Source organism: Lagenorhynchus albirostris, chromosome 1, assembly GCF_949774975.1.
Source record: "Lagenorhynchus albirostris chromosome 1, mLagAlb1.1, whole genome shotgun sequence".
NCBI lineage: Eukaryota > Metazoa > Chordata > Mammalia > Artiodactyla > Delphinidae > Lagenorhynchus > Lagenorhynchus albirostris.
Window position 1 is genome coordinate 145,740,449 of NC_083095.1, and position 22,476 is coordinate 145,762,924.

Sequence of the window (22,476 nt, forward strand, 5' to 3'; positions counted from 1 at the left end):
AATAACCTTGCTGACCCACGGGCCCCTGACCCAAAATACATTAAGTATTGTTGGGACACTGCTCTGTCAGTCACAGGAGGAGCATGTAAAATGGTGTTGGAAGCTGCAAACTTTCCGAGAACTGACAAAAAAGAGCAAAAAAAGGCCAGGATAAGGTAAAGGCATAGACTCACGGGGTTGAGAAGTTCCCTTTATACTCCCGCAGCATTCTCTCTGGACAGCCTACCTCACAGTTCCACGCTTCCAGCCAGCTAGGATTTAAAACACACATGAAACTATGTTTTTCTTGATTGCAAAAATAATACACGTTCATCACAGAACATTTGGAAATTATGGAAAAGCACAAAGAAGTCAATACAAATTGCTAGTCCCACCGCTTGTATATAATCATTGTCAACGTGTTGATATGCATTTTCTCATCTTTTTCCTCTCCTTTTTTACACGCATATATTTGTATGTTGAAAAGGTAAGACTGACACCTTGCTGTCATCCACTATTTTGGAATCCGGTTTTCCCATCTGACAAGTCCTTATATATATTTGCTCATGTTGTTAAAACTATTATAAAACATGATTTTTATGTTGGCATCATATTTCCTTATTTGAAGGTATCATAATTCATTTGACCTCTAGTTAGATATTCATGTAACTTTTTGCCTTTTTAAAACGTTTGTGTGCATCTCTGTTCCCTCTGGAAATTACTGTGAGTGAAATTCCTGGGTCAAAGTCTTTTTGGGGCTAAAATTTGCAGAGTTGCCCTCCAAAGTATTTATGCCAGTTTATATTCCCACCTGCAGTGAGTGAGAATACAGAATTCACAAACCATCATTAATTCTTTCCAAACTAAGATAAGAAACTTAGAACCTACTGTGATTCGTATTTCCTTGATTGTGATTCCAGCTTCTTCATGTTTCTTGGCTGTCTTGTGTGTATGTTATTTGTCTGTTATTCTAATTTCTATTTATTTAAAATTGTAGAAGTTCTATTCAATTTTTCAATTGTGTTAGTTCTTTGCATATAAAGTTGTAAAAGTTCTTTGCCTATTAAATTTGTTAACCCTTTCACTATTGCCCATTGCAAGCATTTCTTCATTTTGTCACTTAAGTTTTAATTGTGAATGGATTTTTAATGTATATGTTTATGAATTTAAATACATAATTATTTTCATTTAGTCTTTCTTCCTCTACTTTTATGTTTAGAAAGGCACATCCCAGGGTCAGAGAAATGTTAACCTGTATTTTCCACTAGTGCTTTTGTGGCTCTTTTTAAAGGATTTAAATCTGTCACATATTTGGTCTGTGTGGTAAGAATCTATTTCCTCACTGATCTAAATGTTGTATGCTATTGGGCTTATTTCTGTATTTTAAAATTTTATTCATTATCTTTCTGTCTTCATCACTTTTTTTGCCAAAACCCTCCATTTTTATTATCACAATTTAAGAATATGCTTTCATATCCAGTAATGCAAAGTTTTTTTTTTTTTCTCATTACAATTAGTTTTCTGGGTTATGCCTCCTTATTTGTTATCCCATAAGAACTCATCAAGTTCAAAATGTAAGAAAAGACAATTGATACATTACTGTGTGAGGATTTGAGGTCTTTAATACTGAGTTTTCTCATTTAGAAGTAAAGCATGCCTTCTAATTTATTTTTTCACGTGAACTCCTATTAAATTTGTAGTTTCTTCATGTATTTTTCAATGTGCATGGTGTCAGATTTATTCATTGCTATTGTGAATACAGTTTCCCTATTAAATCTTATAATTGTTTTCTGAGGAAAGTGATTTTTATTTTGTATTTTTGCTTTTTTATTTTGTATTTTCCCACTTTACTGGTTTCTTATTCAAAGAGTTTGCCAGTGGATTCTTTTGAGCCATCTAATTAAATCTTATCATCTGTAGAAAATGATAATTTTGTCCCTTTCCTTCAAATTATATAATTTCTTCATTTTTTCCCTGTCTTATTACCAAAGAGTAAACTTCCACATTATTTAAAATATTCTTTATTCAGAATGACTCCAATATTTTACTACCACGTGTGGTGGCCTGAAAACAATGTATTTTTGCAGGGCTGCAGCTTTTAGAATGTGTTCAAAGCTTCAAATTTCAATCTCCCTTGTGAACCTTCTGTTCACTGGTTCCCTTGTATACCTTCCAGCCCCTCTCTGCCCAGTATTGAACAAGTCATCCCCTTTTAATACACGAGTAGTCTATCTCCATACAGACAACCCCATCTCTTACCTACCGACGCTTCTTTTCTAGTTGAAACACCCACATTTCACTGTGGTAAAGCTCACCTTCAATTCTGAGACCAACACGTTTAAACCACTATTGTTTTACTTAGTGTATCCCACGAAACCACCGGGCTATTTTCTGCCAAATTAAAAGTTAGAGTCTTGTGTAAGATTTTTTTTTTTAAGTTTGCATTTTAAGAAAATGCTAAACTATTTTTCTCACATAGAAATTATCATTTCATTTGAATTTGCTGACTTTTTGCCAGTGAAAAGTAAAAATAACTTGGGATTTTGCATATGCCATGCAAAAAAGGATTGGCTCCATGGGTTCAGCTGGTTAGAACAATATGTGAAGACGGAGTAAGGAAAAGAGTAACAGCGACAGTTAGGGATCCTGCCGGGGTTACCTATGGGAAGGAAGAAGGGTGAGTGTCTACAAGGTGGGAAATGGAACTAGTCTCTGGATCACACTGACCCTTCATTTCTTCAACTCTGATTGTGGATCATTACCTGCCTTGCAAGCAAACTACAGGAATGAGAGACAACATGTGTAAGGCATATTGGAGGACACTTGGCAACTAGCAGGCACTCACAAAGACGAACTGTTAGCTTCCGGCTAGGTTTGAAGGTAGGGATATGGGCCATGTTATAGGTAACAAAATGGAAAGAAGAGACCCTTCTCTACTATAAATTTCTACATAGAGTTAACCCCGAGCACGCTCAAGGATTTTAGGATTTAGCCAACAGGCAGTGCTGTACCTGGGGTGGGTGCGTGTGTGTGTGTGTGCAGTTCTAAACTACACATCCCCATGAACACCTCCCAAGGAGATAGAAACTCTTACTCCTCTGTGTGGCGTGGCCTTTGCTGTGAATGCCAAGTATCATTGGAACCGACTTTTCGTCCTACCGTGACGGACCATGAGCTCCAAATGTTTAGATTTCCTCTTCTGCTGAAGGAGACCGGAAGGGCTCCTCATTTTGATATTACAGTAAATAGTCCTTGTGGCCATGTGCCTGGCATTTAAGAACTTCCTTGTCAGCACGTCTTCATTTTTCCAATTTGTTAGCCTGGATAACACGCTTATTAGTATCAAACTTAAGTCTTACCAAGGCAGAGTGAAAATTTCCTTCTATCTTTCCCATAGTGAAGCTAGAGATCTAATTTTTTTTTTTAACGTGGTGGGAGGTTTCTGTATTATTATTGTTTAAAATCAATTTCCTTTACTCCATATTCTTTTCCTGTTGTTTATTTTATCTGTCCTTCTCTCCCAGAGGGGCAGCATTAAGGCCCCCATTTGGTTTTTATTAGTGTAATCTGTTAATAGCTGTTCTATAATGCTTTACTTATTGTGTTAATTTTCTGTACTTATGTCCAGAGGCAGCTTCCTGGAAGACCATATTAAAAAAAATAGAAGATCTAACTTACTTCTTTAATGGGTCCAGCAGCCATTTATAGTTTCAGCTAAGATTACTGAATACTATTGATTTACAAGGTCATTGAAAATATATATAAACTGCAGCTACTATTTTAAATATATCTATGGGAAGCCTAAAAAGCCCATTAGTCTGGTAAAGGTACAAACACTAACCCCAGGGTCTCAGTGGACATTGGCTTATCACTCCACTTCTCTGGGTTTGTCTTGAATATGTCAGAGCTATGGGTACGTGCTGTTCTGTGTACTGTCCAGTTTTCACGTTTAAGCCCAGAGCTTGGCAGAACCCAAGAGCCCCTAGCTGGGAATGGAGGCTCTATTCATGACCTGCCCCTCTTTACTGAGATGTCCCCAATCTCTGCCCCTTGGGACCCATGTGTACTGTGCCAGTCACTGCATGCTAAACTCTGGGTCCCAGGAACCATTGTCCAATTGTTGGGGATTTTGATGGAATGTACCTTACATGAACTCTAGTATTCATGGGACTAGTTCTCAAATTAAAAAGGAGCTTCAAAGCAGAGCACTTGACAAACTAACTTACCTGAAGGATAACAAAGGAGATATCTGGGATCCATGTGATAGGTTGGGCCCCCAAGTTAGGTTGCATTCGAAATTAGATGGATGCACGGAAGTGAAGAGAACATGACTCAGTGATCAGCATCATGGGTTTTAGACCTGCCTCTGGTGTGAATTAGCTCTTAAGGTTTTTAGGGGCCTCAGTTTCCTCCTCTGTAAAACAAAAGTTGGGAAGAAAGTTCTAAGGTTCCTCCTTTTACAATCTAGGCAGTGTTCAGTCAATGATCCCTCTGTGCATCAATTCAGGGGGGACAAATCATCAGCAGGTGATTGAATCAGGATTAGGCTGCTTCCCATTCATTGTTGAGTCTCTGGCGATGGGCAGGCTCTTGGCGCAAAACAGGAGCCCATCTGTGCTTTTATCATACATTAGTTTTTATTGTGAAGCCTAAGTAAAATTCTGTTTGAGACGAGGTTTGTACAGTACCATGGCCGTGAGTGGCAGTGGGGAGAGCGCTAGACGGAAGTCACTGTGGCCAGCTGTGTGACCCCAGGCAAGTCACCTCCCTTCTCTCAGTCTCTTCTCCTTCATCTGTCAAATACTGGGTTTGGCAATGAATCAGCACAGTAGCTTCAACTGAGAAAGTCAGTGACCTTGTAAGAATTGCCTGCTGTGTTAAGCAAATGAGAAGCGTCAAATGTCCCCCAACATCCAGTACCCACAGCAGTCAGAGCATGTTACCCATGATTCAATGCTCCCTGAGAAGCCATACATGAGCTTGCTATGGGGATGGGCTGGGAAAAAGAGGATGGGAAGGGGATCTATATGCAAAGGGTTGACTGGGAATTATACGCAAAGAAGGAAATGAGACCACCTGTAATTGCCTGTTTTTGAGCTGCAGACTGTATCAAATGCTGTTTTTAAATTGGTGCAATGCCTGGCTCTTAGCACTGCACCCCACCTGTTTTGTCTGTTTCTATACCATGCAAGTGATGGTGATGTTTGAGGACTTTCCTTTCAGGTCGTGCCATCAAAGAGGGCAATGAAAAGCGACCCAGCAAAGTCAAGGCATATTTAAAAGAAAGAGGGAAAAAGCCCATATACATTTCAATGGAAGTACTTTAAGGCACTTCAAGTAGGAGTCTGAGAAATAATTACAGAGTTTAAGAAGAAAGAATCTTAACTTTGATCTGATTTTCTTCTGTAAAGCAATTAAGTGCATCATTTTTCAAGTGCTAAACTGAAAATTCTAATGGCTGGACCCAAACGCTTTCATTTGTGCCTTGGGACTTCTATAATTCCCCCCCAAAACTTAAAAAAGTTATTAAGGTGATTTTCCAGAGGGATTAATACATAAAACATTTGCTGATCAGCTCTCATAAAAACTACAGCAGCATAGAATAACTAGATTCAAATCATGCAAGAGTCTAGTTAATAGCACCAAACTAAGAAATCTGTAAAGTTGATTTGATGGAGATAAACTGTCAAGGTACAAATGGAATTTTCCCTTCCAATTGCTGTTGGGGGTTTTAATGGGAATGTGTGTGACATGGACTTTAATATTCATGGGAGTAGTCCTGAAATTAAAAGAGAGCTTCAAAGCAGAACATAGGGACAAACTAACTTACCTGAAGGATAACAAAGGAGCTATGTACAAAAAGGAATGTGATAGATTGAGCCCCAATGTTAGGTTGCTTTTCCTCTTAAGATTTTAAACCCCAAGTCCTTCATGGTTCATATACATAAAAGCTAGACTGTCAATTCCTTGATGGCAGATACTAGGTGCTACTTTCTTTTTGCTTTCCCACTGCCCCGCATGTAGTTCTTAGCACATAATATATTTCCATTAAATGTTTGTGAAATAGTGGAATAAAAATACTTTGTTAATTTAAAAAATGTGTGGCATATCTTCTCCCCAATAACTAGATGGATTGACCACTTGTGCACCAACTAGGAAGTAGAGCAGAGGTGGCCTACAGGCTAAATTTGGCCAGTGCTTTTCTAACCTTTAGAAACTGAGAAACTTCAACTTCACACAACAGTATGGATTTCTGGATTCTTTTGAAAAATCTAAAGATGTGGGACCGTTTGGGCCACAGCTGGTGACAATTAGCTGGGGCCCAGGAGCAGCTGCCCCCATTATACAGTGTCCCTTCCAAGTTGCCACTATTCCCTAGCATATGACTCCAGGCCAATTTCACTGTTTTTATTTACCAGCCTGGTCCACGGGACAGGCTCTCAGATCAGGAGAGAATATCTGGTCTGCATTATATCAGTGCTAATTTTGAATTGAGTTAAAGATCTGAGTGCGAGCTTAACTGTTTTCTCCAGGTCCATGAAAAGAGAAGGCAAGATTCTAAGTACTAGGCTTCGAGGGGTCATCTTTAGTATGTACATTCCTATGACTCCTCTGTGCTCCAGGGAGAATAGAGCAGGCTTGGAGCTTGGAATAATCCAAATGATATTGAGTAGGAGCCCATCAGGGACTTGTTCAAGTTTGTCAGAGCATATTAAAATACCATACCCTCACATCATCAAAAAGGGTACAGCGGTCCATCTGTCTATACCTTTCTTTCTCATGTTACATTTGTACAGGAATTTTTCAAAATTAAGTCACCTACCATATTCTCTTATAGTGAATCAAAATGGGGAAAGAATGGAGAGCAAGCCAGAATAATGCACATTGGTGAAAGTCCAATAATTGAAATAATTATTGCTTAAGATACCATTGCTTTAATCAGCCCATCATAAATCAATGCTTTTCACAAATGAAGGTTTAAAATAAAGTGCTGTTAAATAAATCGGGCCTCTTAAAAGGCATGATGCAATTGGGAAGCTCTGGAAAATGGCTAAAAAAGTGGTTTCTGAATGGATCCACTGGTTCTAGCGTTTTATCTTCCACTTAATTAAAAAAAAAATATATATATTACCTGGTCCTTTCTTAGAAATTACATATTGGAGGTCTATAATGGCCAAGTCTTTAACCCATTAAAAAAATTTACTCCCAGGAACAGTTCATATTTGACGTTTAATTGCTTTTTCTTGTTGGAAAGGAAAATCTGTTTCTTTCCTTCCTTTCTTGATTGACTTTTCAAAACTCACCTTGTGAGCTATAAAAATAGAGAGGTGTAATTGATTTTCAAAAACTCAAGTGCACGCACACATATTCACATATGCGTGTGTGTGCGCTCATGTGTGTAGACATAAAAATCTCCCCGGGGACTTCCCTGGTGGCGCAGTGGTTGAGAGTCCGCCTGCCGATGCAGGGGACACGGGTTCGTGCCCCGGTCCGGGAAGATCCCACATGCCGCGGAGCGTCTGGGCCCGTGAGCCATGGCCGCTGAGCCTGTGCGTCTGGAGCCTGTGCTACGCAACGGGAGAGGCCACAACAGTGAATCTCCGCTGTACTGGGAACTGGCGCTTTCCTCACATAACTCTGCAAGGCAGGTGTTACTATCTCCATTTAACAGAGTAGCAGCAAAGGCCCAGAGAGGTTCATTGCTTGATTAGGGTCACACAGGTAGTAGCGATAGGAGGCTGAGTCTTTATCCCTTCTACCCTGTTGCCTGCTTTTAGGTGTGCTTCACACCCACGTGTGCAGACATCCATGGAGCCAGGATAAAATGTCATGCCAATGGTCTCCATCTTTGGAGTCACTAATCATTTTAGCCTATTTAACCAACACCAGATTCTGGAATTTAATAAATAATGCTACACCATCCATAAATGTTGAAAGAGCCCAACTGTGATTTGCGCCTTATGTGAATACTGCATTGTAACTGAGCCAGGAGAAGCCGTTGAACTAGCCTTCTAAGTGACAGCATCTTAAAAGAGATTTCTCATCGGACAGTTTGGTGTGGAGGGTGGTCAGATACTTTCTTATTAGAACAATGCCCACATAGATTTCAAATGAAATTCTGGGGCTCCTCAAGATTTGTTTAAAGAGAAAGAGGGGGTCAGCAGGACATTAATGTAGAAAGGGAAGAAAAAGCTTCTACTTGGTCACCTCGAGTTAGAAAATTTCCATTTCAACCTTGTCAATCCTTCACCTCTCACGTGTATAAATTCACTACCAAAGGCCAAAGTATTCTCTTTCTTTTCTTTCCTTTTTTTTTTCTCTCTTGCCACAAAACCAGCTCTTATTTAGGTCTCTTGCAAAGCGGCACAAACCAACTGTTCCTCCTCAGATTATCCCTTTCAGGGCTCAGGTGATATGCCTCCTTGGGTTATACCTTCCCTGTTTTGTGGTCTGATGTGTGCTGTGTCATTCTATAGTATTCCACTTTGCAAGAAAATATTTATGTATGAGTCTCATTAGGTCCCATTTCCTCTGGGAATGGTCCTGCGTGCAGTGTTTTCATGCCAGCGGCAGGCAGTGAATCGCTGGTCTTCATGGGACAACTGGACAGCTGGCAGGAAACCAGGAAACTTCTCCTTCCCTTCTGTGACTTCGCTCAGCCAGAAAACTACAAGGTGTGTGACTGTAGGATGAAAAGTTCCTGAGAGGTTGAATATAACACTTTGAGAAAACACTTGGACGGAAACTTGCTGATGTTGAAGGAATGGAAATGTGTACCATTCAAAGAATGTTTTTTTCCTAGATCTGGAAACACAATGGCTTACGTATACAGAGTCTTTTCATTATTTTAATTTTTTTTCTTTTTATTACTGGTAAATAGGAATTCCCATTATTCACCAAAGAGCAGCGAAACTGACACTCTGTATAGCTGAGATGAGGGTACGTTGGCAAAACCCTTTTGGAAACTCATTTGACCATGTGTATCAAGAGCCATGAGATTTTTTTATAACCCATGACCAATTAATTTTTACTTCTAGGAATCCATTCTCAGTACCAAAAAGATTATGCTCGAAAATGTTCATCAAACTCTTGCTTATAATAGTTAGAACAGGAAATGGAAGTATAAAATATTTTCTTGATATTCATTGTTATGCAGCTGCTGTAATAATATTGAAATAGGATATGCACTCTTTTTTTTTTTTTTTTAGGATATGCACTCTTAATGATTACAAATACACAGGCAAAATATGCAGAATTACAATAATAGATAAAATTTATTCTCTGCTTAATATATAAAAGGCAGTGTGTCAAATGCTTTATAGTCATGTCTCCTTTAATCTGCTCACCAGATTAAGCCAAATTTATTATATCTCCATTTTACAGATGAGGAAAGAGAGTCACAGGAATTGGTTTATCTAGAGTAACACTGCTAGGGTGAAATTTGAACCCCATCCTGGTTGATGACAGACCTTACACAACATGCAATTCCTCATGCTATGTGGTTAATTTTGAGTAAAAAAAACAATCATCAACCACAAAAGAAGAAAGAAAGAAAGAAAAAAGCACCCCAAACTAAAGGCAACCCAACACCAATAAACAAACATCTGACAAGCTCTATTCTTATGATAATCACATGAAAAAGTAAATAGGAAAGCTTAAACCAAGAGAAAACAGCCAAACTTGAAAAGACTCATCTTCCACCAGTTAATAAAATGACAGGTAGCTATCTGAAACAACACTTAAATGTTTAAGGTCTTTCCTCTGGATGGGAATTAGATCCTACATTTTTTTTTTTTTAACATCTTTGTTGGAGTATAATTGCTTTACAATGGTGTGTTAGTTTCTGCTGTATAACAAAGTGAATCAGCTATTCCTATACATATATCCCCATATCCCCTTGACATGTCTGATCTTTTACTAAGAGAATCTAAGTAATATTATTCTGCCAACTTAAAGAAGCAAATCTTAATGAGAGCAATTCTTGTATGCAGATGGAAAAGACTCTGTCCAGGGTGAATTGAGAATTTTCTGGTGGACTGGGTCCTAGACCAGTGGTTCTTAACTTACTTTGTGTGAGAACATATTTGAAAATACTAATGATAACTATGGTCTGTCTCTGTTTTTCTCTCTCCAGTCATTTCTCAGTATCCATCTGGGATTGCTTCCTGGACCTCCGAGGATACCAAAATCCACAGATGCTCAAGTCCCTTGTATAAATGATGTAGTACAATTGGCCTTCCCTAGTGGCAGGTTCCGAATCCACAGATTCATCCAACTGCGGATCAAATTTTGGTTGGGTGAACATTCAGATGTGGAATCCGCAGTTAACAAGAGCCCATCGTATTAATATTTATACAACATTTTATTGCATATCTATCTACTTTTATTCTACTTTGAAATCTTTTGGGTTCATTGATGGTTTGAGGACTTAAATTAAAATTCCCTTTTATGTTTTGGCTTTCATAGTGTTCTTTGTCCCACAATTTGAGGGGATATTCTTTCCTAAATCGTTCAAACACTGATACAGTTTCCTCAGAGTCTTATCTACACTTGGATAACTAAGGTTTGTAAAGTAAGTTAGTATAATGAATAATTTAGTTTTCATGTTTTCTTTAATATGTTCACATGTTATTATGGCCACTTGTATTCCGATGTGTGGCTAACAACTGCCTTTTTGGTTTTCCGTGTTAGGATGAAGAAAAAAAAGGAGGATATGCATCACTAAGAATCAAAGGAAGTGCCTGACTCTATAACAAAGAGAAAAGCTTCAAAATGTGAGTGGACTGCATTATGAACAGCTTTGCTTGCCACACCTGCAAAAATGTACTTTCATTAAACACATACTTGTTAAGTGCACATGCAGAAGGCATAGTGTTAGATGGACATGAAAGATGGATGGATGATGCCCTTATATAAGATTTTGCCAGGACTTTAGCATGCTGAGGTTTGGAATTGCACAGGTAGCCTCCTGGAACTATTGACTATGCTGATAATAAGATTACAGCTAGAGTATGATTTCATTCTGTGAAATATTTTCATCATCAGGAAGAAGAAAATTATTTTTACCCCTTCTGCTGTTGAATAATTTTCAGGTACAAATCCCCCCAAATTTATGTGTCCTCTCTACCTTCTATTTAGGATTGTACAACACGAAGACAGAAATAACCATGTTAAGAGGTCATTGGTCTGACTTCTCCAGAAACTTCCCCTGGGCAGCGGTCTCTACCTCTGTTACAGAAGACTGCAAAAATACCAGCCATTGTGCATCTGGCCAATTATGCAATGTTCTATCACGGGGGGAAATTCCTTCCTCACTCCAGCTGGTGAGCAGTTATGCCCTGGAGCCCAGGACGGACATGCCTTGTAACTTTTTAACCTAGTTAGTGCAACTGCCAATATTATTCCTATTCATATAAATGTCTAATCCTTTCTTGAATCTTGCTAGACTATTTGCCTCCATAATATCCTGCGGCAGTGAATTCCACAGGTAGATTATATGCTGTTTTAAAAAGTATTTCCTTTTATTCATTTTAAATTTGTTACCTTTTAATGTCACAAGATGGCCCTTGTTCTTGCATTAAGTGGTACAGGGTACAGGCATTTCAAACTGAGCTTTAATTCTTCCAAGCACTTTCTCTGCCATTATTAAAACCTTATCTTCTTCATATATTTTCTATTTTGGCACGTGTAATCTTGATTAAATGGGATGATTGATGGAAAGAGTTTCATACTGCTTTGGACATATAGTAGGCACTGGAAAAAGCTCTCTGTGATTTTCACTGTTGTTTATTGGAGACATTTATTGAGCATCTATTATGGGCAAGAACTGTTCAAAGCATTGGAGAGACAGCTTTGAATAAGAGAAGGTCCTTGCTCTGAAAGATCTGGTTTCCTAGAGAGAAGACAAGCAGTAAAATAGTGGATAAAGATAGGACTTACAGGGCTTCCCTGGTGGCGCAGTGGTTGAGAGTCTGCCTGCCGATGCAGGGGACACGGCTTCGTGCCCCGGTCTGGGAAGATCCCACATGCCGCGGAGCGGCTGGGCCCGTGAGCCATGGCCACTGAGCCTGCGCGAAAAAAAAAAAAAGATAGGACTTACATTGTTTCAGGTGTCTTATGTATTATGGGAAAATTAGACAAGAGTCACTAGGAAAGGATGCCAGGGGCCACTTGAGGTGGCCTGGTCAACTGTCCCCCTGAAAAGGGGACAGTTGAGATTGACTGTCAAGGAGTCGTCTGTGTGACATAGATGCAAGGAGAACCCTTCACCCATGAAAGGTGAACTCCAGCTCCTAGAACAATGCCCAGAGCTAGCTGAAACGCAATCGTTGCTGCGTGAATGAATGAATCAAGTTTAAGAAGGGAAATCTTAGTTACGGAAATTATCAGTATGTTACTCACAGACCCAGGAGGAACATTTCTTGACTCCCTGGGTTTGGTAACTCCAAAGACTATTAGAGTAGAAGGAACAGGGGATTTACTTAGTTAGACTCAGCTTTCAAGACCTGCGCATGTCCCCAAATACCCAGCTGTATGACCTTGGGCAAGTCAGCGAATTTCTCTCATCCAAAGTGTTCTCATTCATAAAAATGGGAGTAAAACTTCCTTCCTTCATGGAGTTTGGAGGACTGGAGGTAAAGTTCAGTGGCAGCCCTTTAGAAACAGCCAAACAGTTGTGAACATGTTGCTCATTCTTTCAGGAACCCGTCCTTCTCAGCACTCTGTTCTCTTTCCTTGCCTTTCACTCTTTTCCTTCTTCTGTTCCCTATGTGTATTCTTGCCTCTGCCTAAAGCTCATCCCTGGCATCCATGTACTTAGCTTTCTGCCCAAGAGGTGGCTTAAGAAAAGGGGGGTGGGTTACCATTCTGACATTTTTGTCTATTTCTTAAGGACTTTAAAGATAGAATAGGATGGAGGTGGTAGTTTTTGGAACAGTAGACTGGAAGTGTATTTCCAATAGTGATTATTTGTTTTCATTTTGTTTACTGCTTAATCTTCTAGGGTAAGGTTAACCAAACTTCTCTGTATAAAAACAGAGACCTTGCCTGAATTTCTGAGGACATATCTTCCCCCAGAAGTGGAGACTTTGGTTGAGGATGATCTGATTACCTGTCTGTAGCTTCCTTTTGTGTTCTAGCCTGATAGGCAGAAACCATTTCCTCATGTTCCCTCTTGTTGTACTTTTTAATTGCTCTTTCATTTACTCCTCCCCCCACCCCATCCCCACCCCTGCTTTAGGCAATTTGAAGTAGAAGCATGTGTAACTCTGCATAATAATATATTATAAAGGCATTTCAAGGAATAAATGATTAGAATTGTTTACATGCATGGTTCAGATTTACTGGCAAATTGCTCAGGCCTTTGTTTTATGATGTAGCTGCCAGCTAGGTTCCTTCTGGGTAAAACTCTGAAATAGGAGAAGTTTCCTTTTGGTATTCCTCACCAACACTTCTTTTGCCTTGTTCCTCTCCTTTCAACACCTCCTTTCCTTTCCCACCTCCAGGTAACTCCATGGAGCTGTCAGGCGTTTTACACCTTAATGTGAAGACATATGGGTGCATGGGTCCCTGCCCTCACTCGGACTGGCCCCCAGGGAAAGTGAGGTGTGCAAAGGAATAAATCTTCAATGGTATAATTTTAGACCCAGTGGCAACTGGGAAGGTGGCTATTTTGGGCTGTGGGTTTTCTCCTTGACCTGAGATGATATTACTTTGCCTGCTGCTAGTGAGCTGGGCCAACCCTGCACGTGGTCCTTTTAGCAGCGTGTTTGGCGTTCCTGGGGGTTGCTTCTTCATTCCTCAGCTCCGTGCTCCTCCAGAATTCCATGAATTTGTGCAGGAGCATCACTCTGTCAATGTGCGCCCACCAAGGCTTGTCACAGGTGATCTCTCAAGGTAGGGGAGCAGGCTACTCCCAAGGGGCAGCACAGATGGTATGCACGCCCTTCCACATAGGGGGTGGGGGGATTTTCTGGTCTAGTTTTTGCCTATCCCTCAGCCTCCATGCTTTATCAGCTGCTTAGTGACCATTCAGTGCCTCACTCCCTCTTCGTGCAAGGTGAGCCGGGCCAGTCTCCAGGTTACAGGGTCTGAGCATCCCTCCTATGAGACCTTTGAAGCTGCCCTCAGCATCCTCACAACCATTTTGACCACCCGGCTTGCTGTCTTCCCACTCAGGCTCCAGATGCAGCTGCTGCCTGCGGACCCCCTGTACTGCCTGGGGAAGTGAGTCAGGACTCCTGCAGCGGATGGGTGGGGCAGCTGCAAGATGATCTGAAGGTGGCCCAAACAACAGTGCTTTCCAGATGTGGGTGAGGCTATAGCCAAGATCATCACTGGTAGAGTATCTTGTTCTTAATTTTTACAACCTAAAAAGAATACACAAGACTCAAAGGTCATTGGGGAAGGAGGAATAAAGTCAGTAAAGAACAGGAAAATGGGAAAGGTTTTGTTTTGTTTTGTTTTTAATAAAGAATTTGAGCTCTTTTACACCAAAAGAGAGAGAAAATAAAAGTGGCCTTTTGTAGGTATGAAGAGAGCCCTGGCTCTCTCTCTCTCTCTCTTCTACAGGGAAAATTCTGGATTTGCAGAGAGAGAGAGAGAGAGAGAGATTGAGGATATAAGGAGAGCTTGACCAAGGAACAGAAAATAATGGAGAGTAAGACAAAAAGGGAGAAAAAGATCAAAAGACATTGTTGCCTTCCCTTATCTGCTGTTGAAGTAAATGTGATGTTTGTTGAGAACCAACCAGGCCTGCTCCAGTTATTTATTTCTGTGTGACAGATTCAGCCTGACACTTACATAAAAACACAACCAACATTTTATTATGATCCATCATGGTTCTGAGTGGTGGCTGGGCTCAGCTGGGTGGTTCTCAAACAGCCTTTCACGAGAACAAGGTTTGATGGTGGCAGAGGCTAGAGCGACCTCTGAGGCTTCCTCACTCACATGTGTGATGGTTGATGCTGGTCCTTCCTTGCTGCATCCTCACCTGGGGCTATCAGCTGGAACGCCTGGTCATTCCATGTGGCCTGAGCTTCCTTACAGCATCTTTCTTGTGCTCCTTTCCTGGCCACTCAGGGCTCCAAAAATGAGCATCCCAAGAAAACAAAGCAAAAGCTAAAGCATCTGTTTTGTCCTAGCCCAGGCACACACATTATTGGTCCACCAGTCACTAAGCTCAGCTCAGATACAGAGGAGAGCAAATAGCCCCCTCCTCTGGATTTGAGGAGTGTTAGAAAACTTGTGGACACATCTTAAAACTGCTAATGTCCGATAACAATGTCAACTGTTCCCAACCCCCCAATCTCCAAGAACTTCCTGTCTAGTTGGAGTTATAAAAAATTGATGAAGTAAGTAGTGAAAAGTAATGAAATATCTATTCTTCAGCTGAGCAAGGTGATAGGGAAACTTGTACCAAGTGATATACAAGATGAACACATGCCTCCAGAGAGGCCACAGGCAGTGTGTGATTAGGAGGGCCCACGGCAGCTTATGATTTGGGGAGAATCAGAGGCAAATAAGATGGCAGTGGGTAACATTCCCTAACTCTGGACTGGGTGTCCTTGCTAGCTTTATTCAGGCCCAAATGTTTGTCCTCAATATCTCATTTTCCTGTTACTTGTCTTTTCTTCTTCTGCCCTACCTTGGTTCCACCACCATCCTTCTTTCAGCTCCTTTACTCTTCTATGTACTATACCTTCTATGGACCTAAAAAAATCTCTCCATTCCTTCATCTCTCTTGGCATCACTTTATCTTTCTGTGCATAGAAAATCTTACCTCTCACTCCCCTTCATCACCTATCTGCAACTCGAGTGCCACTTTTCAGACCAAAGCAATATCCCTGCTTTTCCTTGTCCCATTCCTCACTTGAGTGCTTGAAACACGTATTTTCATTTTGGTTTCCTCTTATGGTCACTGTCTCTTGCCTTCTATAACCATATCTTATATTCCGTGTAGCTCATGCCTTTCTTCTCTGCTCTGACTTGCCTTATCCTAGGAGCCATTCGCCCAGCACAGTGTCACAGGGCGCTGGAACTGGTGCACTCAATGCCTAGCATCTCCATCAATACAGCTTTGACAGTCTCAAGGCGAGGTCTTGCTCCACATCTGGCGACTTTCAGGTGGGGTCTGCTGTTCAGCTGCTAACCTTTCTTTGGTAAGAGTTTCCTATACCTTAGCAGCACTAAGGACACTTTTATTTTCTCTTTCTAGTCTCCAAATATCACCCACTCTAGACCTATATGGTTTGGCCTCTTTTCTCCCCTTAGTACAGAAATAATTTATATCCACTGTAGAAAACTTAGAACATATAGAGAAACAAACATAAGAAGACAAATGTTGTATGTTTTAACACTGCTAATACCTTGTTGTGAGTCTTTCCCATCTTTTTTCTCCATATTTATGGTTTTTAGTTACAAAAAATAGAATTACTACTTAGATGGGCAGCACTTTTCTGTAAACCATTTGCTGTTTTGTAGAATCAGCTGTTATAGAACTCTAGCCCCTGACCCCAGCTAAGTGGACCAGGGTGAAGCTCAGGCCTCAGCTGGGTTACAGTGAAGTGGGGTTACTGAAGAAGGTGGTTTGCAAGAGACAGGTAAAAGAGACACAGGGTGAGAAGCAGAGGAATGGATGGCAGGATGCTAGAGATACTCCTTGTATCTGGCACTAATCCTGCAGTGACTTTTGTGGGATAGCATTTCTTCTCAGTTCAAAGCGTTCTTTAGTGGTGGAGCAGTGTCTGAAGGGTTCTGATATTTTCCTCTAACGATGCCCGAGAAAGATGACACATTTTTTGGTAACCTGCTTTTTTCACTTCATAAGTTTTGTCTGTACCATCCTATATCCTCCCAGATTATAATTTTGGTGACTGCACAACGACCACAGTGGATGTCGAATATTTATGGGAGAAGTGGAAGGTCTGGCATTAAATGAGTACTGAGTTCAAATGCCTGTGCTGACACTTGTTTGCTATGTGATTTGGACCAATTATTTAAGCACTCTGTGTCTCAGAGTCCTCATCTGTAAGATGGATAGAACAATATGGTTAAGTGATATAATGAATCCAACATTCCCAGTACACAGTCTGCCTTATAAGTGTTCAGTAGGTTTCATCTATTGTTATTAATAATCATAAGTCCTCTATTACTGCTCATGTAATAGCCCCTATAGTTTTCAACATTATAAACAAAGCTGCAATGAACATACTTGTAGCCAAATATTTGTGCATGATTATTCCTTGAAATAAGTGCCTCATCAGATCAAAGATTGTGGGTATTCAAAAAGTTAAAAAAAAATGTATTGTTGCTTTCACTGAATCTTCTATGTTGTCCACATCCCAACCTTTAACATTTTCTTCTTCTTGTTCACAGTTTCAGAGACAACATGTCTCTTTCTGATCCAGCATTTGCTCTCTGGTCACCTTCCAACAAAATTAAGACAGTGTTATATCTGACACTTGAGTTGGGGCTCTGTCAGGAAGATTTAACTCATTCATTGAGTTATTCACTCACATGCCAGGTGCAGATTAAGTTTATATATAGACTATGTTTATAGACTAGGTTTATATTTTCAGGACTGACTCCAGTGTTGCTAACCGTGGAGTGGGCTTTGGAGCTTTGTAGGAAGAGTTCCAGACACTTCTGAAGAAGTCAGATATTGACCAAGGCTTATGATATCTATGAAATCTTTCCTCTTTAGAAAGAGGGACATTTGGAATAGGGACACCTTGATTCTTTGACCTGCCTGGAATGATCTCCTACCTGCAGACCCTACCCTGGCTTTCAGGCTCAGGAAATATCAATGTAAAATTCACTGAGATGCTTTTTTTGAGCCACCCACTGTGTTGGGCACTGGAAAGACAAAGAAAACTCAACGTTCTCCTTATCCTTATTGGAGAAGTAGGTGTGCTAACAATTATTGGACCAAGAATGGAGGGGTGCACCTGTAAGGAAATCCCTGAGTCAGGTGACCCAAGAGCCAAGGTCTGCACACAGCTAGCCGTTTGGTCCCCAGAGGGTTTTGTTTGGCTCAAAGTTATAGCATTAAAACTCTTTTTAGGTGTCAACAATTAACAACTGGAGGTGTCAGGTAAAAATGCAGATTTCTTTCTTACCTTGAAGAAATGGAAGTTTGGGCAATACCGTATGCTCATTTTATCATGGCCACAGTGAGGAGTGGCTGACCCTTTAGCCAGGGCATGGGTTCTCCTTTTTGCCACAGTCCCCACCACTCCCTACTGCATTACCTTGTCCTCCTTCACTTAGCTATGCTATCTGTGTGGGCCGTGAGTTTGTGACCATTGACTTAGTAAAGGGAGCACTTATTTTTTTCACAAGATATCAGGGAAGACACAGAGAGATCTGCTAGAGATGAGACCTACAGGGTCAGCAAGGATTTACCATGTAGATAGGTGGAAGGTGAAGCGTCCATGGCAGGCAGAATAGCATGTGCAAGGGTACAGGGGCTGGAGCCCAGAAGGCCTCCTTGGATGATGACAAGCAGACAAGGATGGTAGGAGAGTTGGGTGTTTGAGGGAAGGGATTGAAAGAAAGAATTGGAGAAGCAGGCAAGCACCAGCTCCTGAGCACCCTGGCACCCCAAAAGAAGGACATTAGATTTTGTCCTTTAAAAACTGGATCTGACGACTGATAGGGGAACAGCTAGCTAAAAGAGTCTCAACCAACAGTGCCCTGACTTCATGGTGGCATCTAGCAAAGCACATTCTGTGCAGACCTCATTAAATCCTGACACCAAGACCATGAGACTTGGACTTTGATTATCCTCACCCTACAGATGAAAAATGCAGGTCGAAGGAGGTTAGTTAAGTGAATTCCCCAAGTCACAACCAGTAAATGGCAAGGCAAGATGTGGACCCAGGCCTAACTAGAGAGCTTGTAATTTAACCAGCTTCCTTGACAGCACCAATGCTTCAGAACAACTACCCCAGCAGCAAAATCAGGGTTGTATTGGGAGTGGGTGGAGGGAGGCTGAGAGAGCAGAGCTGCTGGGAGACCACTGCAGTGGCCAGCAAGAGAACAGAAGGCCTTCACCAGGGCAACACTGGTGCATGCAGAGGAGGCTATGGGAGGCCCAGAGAAGGATGAGTCAGCGGGATCCTCCTTCATGGAACCTGCCAGCCATAGGCATTTTCTCTCCCTCCTTTGAATTCTCAGAACGCTCTGTGTCTCTTTCCCAGGACCTGCTTTGGCCACATCCCTGTAACAGCTGTATGCATCTTATCACATCTTGTATATTTTAAGTTGCTAAAGGGCAGGAGGAATTATGCTTTATTTGCCTTAATAATTTTTTTTTTGGATTGCTGAGTACAGGGCTTTCGTAAATTCCAAAATTATCTTTTTCAGATCATTTCTCCTTATGTATGCATTTTAGAAGTTCATGGCAAGTTAAACACTTTTCCTTTAAAAATGTGAAAATAATTTCTTTCCATGATCTACTTTAAAATACATGAGGAAAAGGAAGACTGGGAAGTTGTTTAAAAGCAGCAAACCCTTTAAGAGTCAATGTCACATTTATTGCTATAAAATATTTTTCTCTCTCTGTTAGACATCTGGTTCCCATTATATACAGTATTGGGTACTTGAGTTCACCAGCCATTTTGCATACCAAGCAGTGTGTCTGTGAAATCCCCTCTGACATCCACCAGTACGTATGTGCAGTGTGCAATTCTTAACTTTACATTTACAGGCGACGCTTCTATCACCAACTTCATTCTTACCTATGTGCTTTCGAGGTTATTTTGTTCATACTTAAGGACCAAATTGCCTGCAACTGAGAAATGAAGAACTTCAAAACCATGGAGCCTTTGCTTTATACTATCGTATGGTCCAACTATCTCTAATCTAGCACTGAAGTCAGTGAAACAGCTAAATCTCAAGTCTATATTTCCTTATAACGTTGACCCAGAAATGAGAAACACAATATGGAATGTTTGCTAATGAGTCATGAATTTCATGATAATTGCTTCCACATTCAGGAGAGCTCCCTTAAACCATCTAATCTTGACATATCCTGCAACAATCCCATGTGTTGTAAATGATTTTGTTTTATTTCTTAGGTTACTGTTAAGGGCTTATTTTATGGTTCATTTCATTTTCTTAAAGAAAACCACACACACGTGTACACACACACACGTGCACACACACACACACGTGCACACACACACACATCATAGGGGATTTTGTCTCAATCTGTACTTTTTGAAATAAAATAATTACAAAACCAAAGGAGCCCTTGTCATTTGGTTTGGAAGTAAAAATAAACACAGTTAGGAAGAAAGTTGAAATATGGTCTATTTTAGAGTTCTAATTCAGATCTCAGAATTAAAGCCAGGATAGAGCAATGCCGTGGCAAGTGGCAGTCTGTCTGTCCCTGTTCTCTCTGGACTTGAGAATCTCTAACTGACTGTATGGACACAACTAGCATTCAGTACAGTAATAATGGAAAATTAAATACGACTTTTAAAAACTGCTCATATTATAAAGTGATCTATTAGCATTATACGACTTCAGCCCTTAAAGTGACTGATTCTAATTGCACGATTTGGCCTATGGCAAGCATTAAAGAGCTGCAGAATCTTGCGGGTATTTTATCTCTTTGGGGATATTTTAAAGTGAATTTTCTTTGGAATAAAGCTTTGTTCCTGCCATACAAAAGATTATGTGGAAGAAATCTCTCAGTTCTGACAGAACCAGAGATAATTATAGTTTCTTCTTCTTTGATTCATGAATTAATAAGCCAAATATTAAAAACATTCTTGCATTTTCCCTCCCTTTCTTTTATTAAGTGAAACTCTGTCTTTACAGCTTGTGGCTGTTATCCTGAAGAAGTAAAGATGGATGCCCTTGTCTAATGAGCTTTTCTAGCCATCAGAGAGGCAGTCTTCTTCTGCACCTGGTTATCATACACAGTCCTTCTGCATCTTTTCTGAGAAAGACTATGGATTGCTAAGATGATGTCACAGTGCCATACCTGGAGCTGAACTTGATTTAAACAGGTTATCACAAAACCACAGGGACTTCTGAGCAAGTAGTCTTCTCAGATATACCTATTCAAGGTTTTCAGTTTTCAGGAAAAAAAGGATGAATATGGGGGAATGTCATTCATCTTTGAATTTAACTTTATGTTTATGATAGCTACAGGATTTTTCATAATTTTCATCGTATGGACTCCAGGAAGTTTATTAATCAAATAGTATTGGAAATTGAAGCTTTTCATGCTGAGGAAGTTCTTGTTGACCTTCCATGTTTAAGCAGTTTAAGATAAACTGCAATTTCTCCTTAATCTACATACATATGCATTTCTTTTTGGTGGTTTTCAGATCCAATAGTAGAAAAATTGCCTACTATGCTTCAGACTTTTGATGTCATGACACACATTGTTATCCATGTAACCACCAGTGGACACTTGAACGTGTAATTTAAAAACTCCAGGAACACCATTGGAGCGTACACACTAACCACATTTGTTTAAAACATCTTTTTTTTAAATTGACTTTTTTTTAAAAGGACGGTGCTAAGTAGAAGGAAGTTTAAAGGCTCTCTGGCTTCCTGTGAGTTTTTCACTAATAGTTCCCTGTAGCCTGTAATTGCTCTCTATCTTCCAAAACCTGGGCTCTGCAGAAGAGACAGAGATATTTGTTATTGACCTGACAGGATAAAAGGAAAATAGGAGAGAAGATCATAGCCATCGGCAGTTTGTTTATGAAAATACCATTTCGTGGATATACTTGAATCAGGCAAAAGTAATGCATCTTGTTCATCTCCCAGCATATTTTAAATGCCAGCCTGGCTGGATCAAAAGAACAGTGCCCAGAATTAGGGCATTACCTTTCCTGCATGCTGGTGTGGTGTATGACAGCATCATTTAATCATTACATTTTTCTCAGCTATTCTAAAAATAGATATGAAAAGTAAAAGTACAAATATAAAATATATAAAGATGTATAAGAGCAAAAAATTAAAATTTGTTTTTAAGCCATTATAATCTTTTATTTAAAAACTGTTTTAAACTCACAAGAAGTTGTACAAAGAATTCAGAGACATCCCCTGTTCCCTTCACTCAGTTTTCCCAAAGATAACATCTTACATAACCACAGTACCTTGTCAACATTAGGAAATTGATTCAGTACTGTTAACCCAGTTATAGACCTTATTTGGAGCTCAGCAGTTTCTACATACATTCTCTTTTTAGTTGTGTATTAATATGTAGAAATGCATTAACCATCAGTGTTAAGGGATCATCTTTCACCAATGAATATTGATGGTATGCAAGATTCTCAGATGATGTGGTTTTTATACAACCTGTGGCTGCCTAAAGATAAGGTGGAGTCGTTGGCATTCATGAATATCCTTTATATTAATTACTTTGTCCATACATTACTTAACTAAACAATTAATCAATCCTATATCAAGTGCCAACTGGAGATACAGAGATGGTGACATTGCTCTCAAAGAACTCACAGAGGGAGATTG

General features: G+C 40.1%; 1 protein-coding gene and 1 long non-coding RNA gene across 2 annotated transcripts in view; one reads left to right on the forward strand and one right to left on the reverse strand.

The window, feature by feature from the left end:
• The window catches only part of LOC132524125 (uncharacterized), a 41,118-nt gene extending 26,391 nt beyond the window's left edge, over nucleotides 1-14,727 (forward strand). Inside the window, exons 5-10 of the long non-coding RNA XR_009541799.1 lie at nucleotides 8,534-8,654; nucleotides 10,115-10,552; nucleotides 10,672-10,754; nucleotides 11,119-11,303; nucleotides 13,485-13,584; nucleotides 14,158-14,727. This is a non-coding gene — a long non-coding RNA (uncharacterized LOC132524125). The remainder of the gene's footprint in view (nucleotides 1-8,533; nucleotides 8,655-10,114; nucleotides 10,553-10,671; nucleotides 10,755-11,118; nucleotides 11,304-13,484; nucleotides 13,585-14,157) is intronic.
• Nucleotides 1-22,476, reverse strand: part of NR2F2 (nuclear receptor subfamily 2 group F member 2) — a 115,221-nt gene that overhangs the window by 37,971 nt on the left and 54,774 nt on the right. The gene's annotated exons all lie outside the window — the stretch shown is intronic.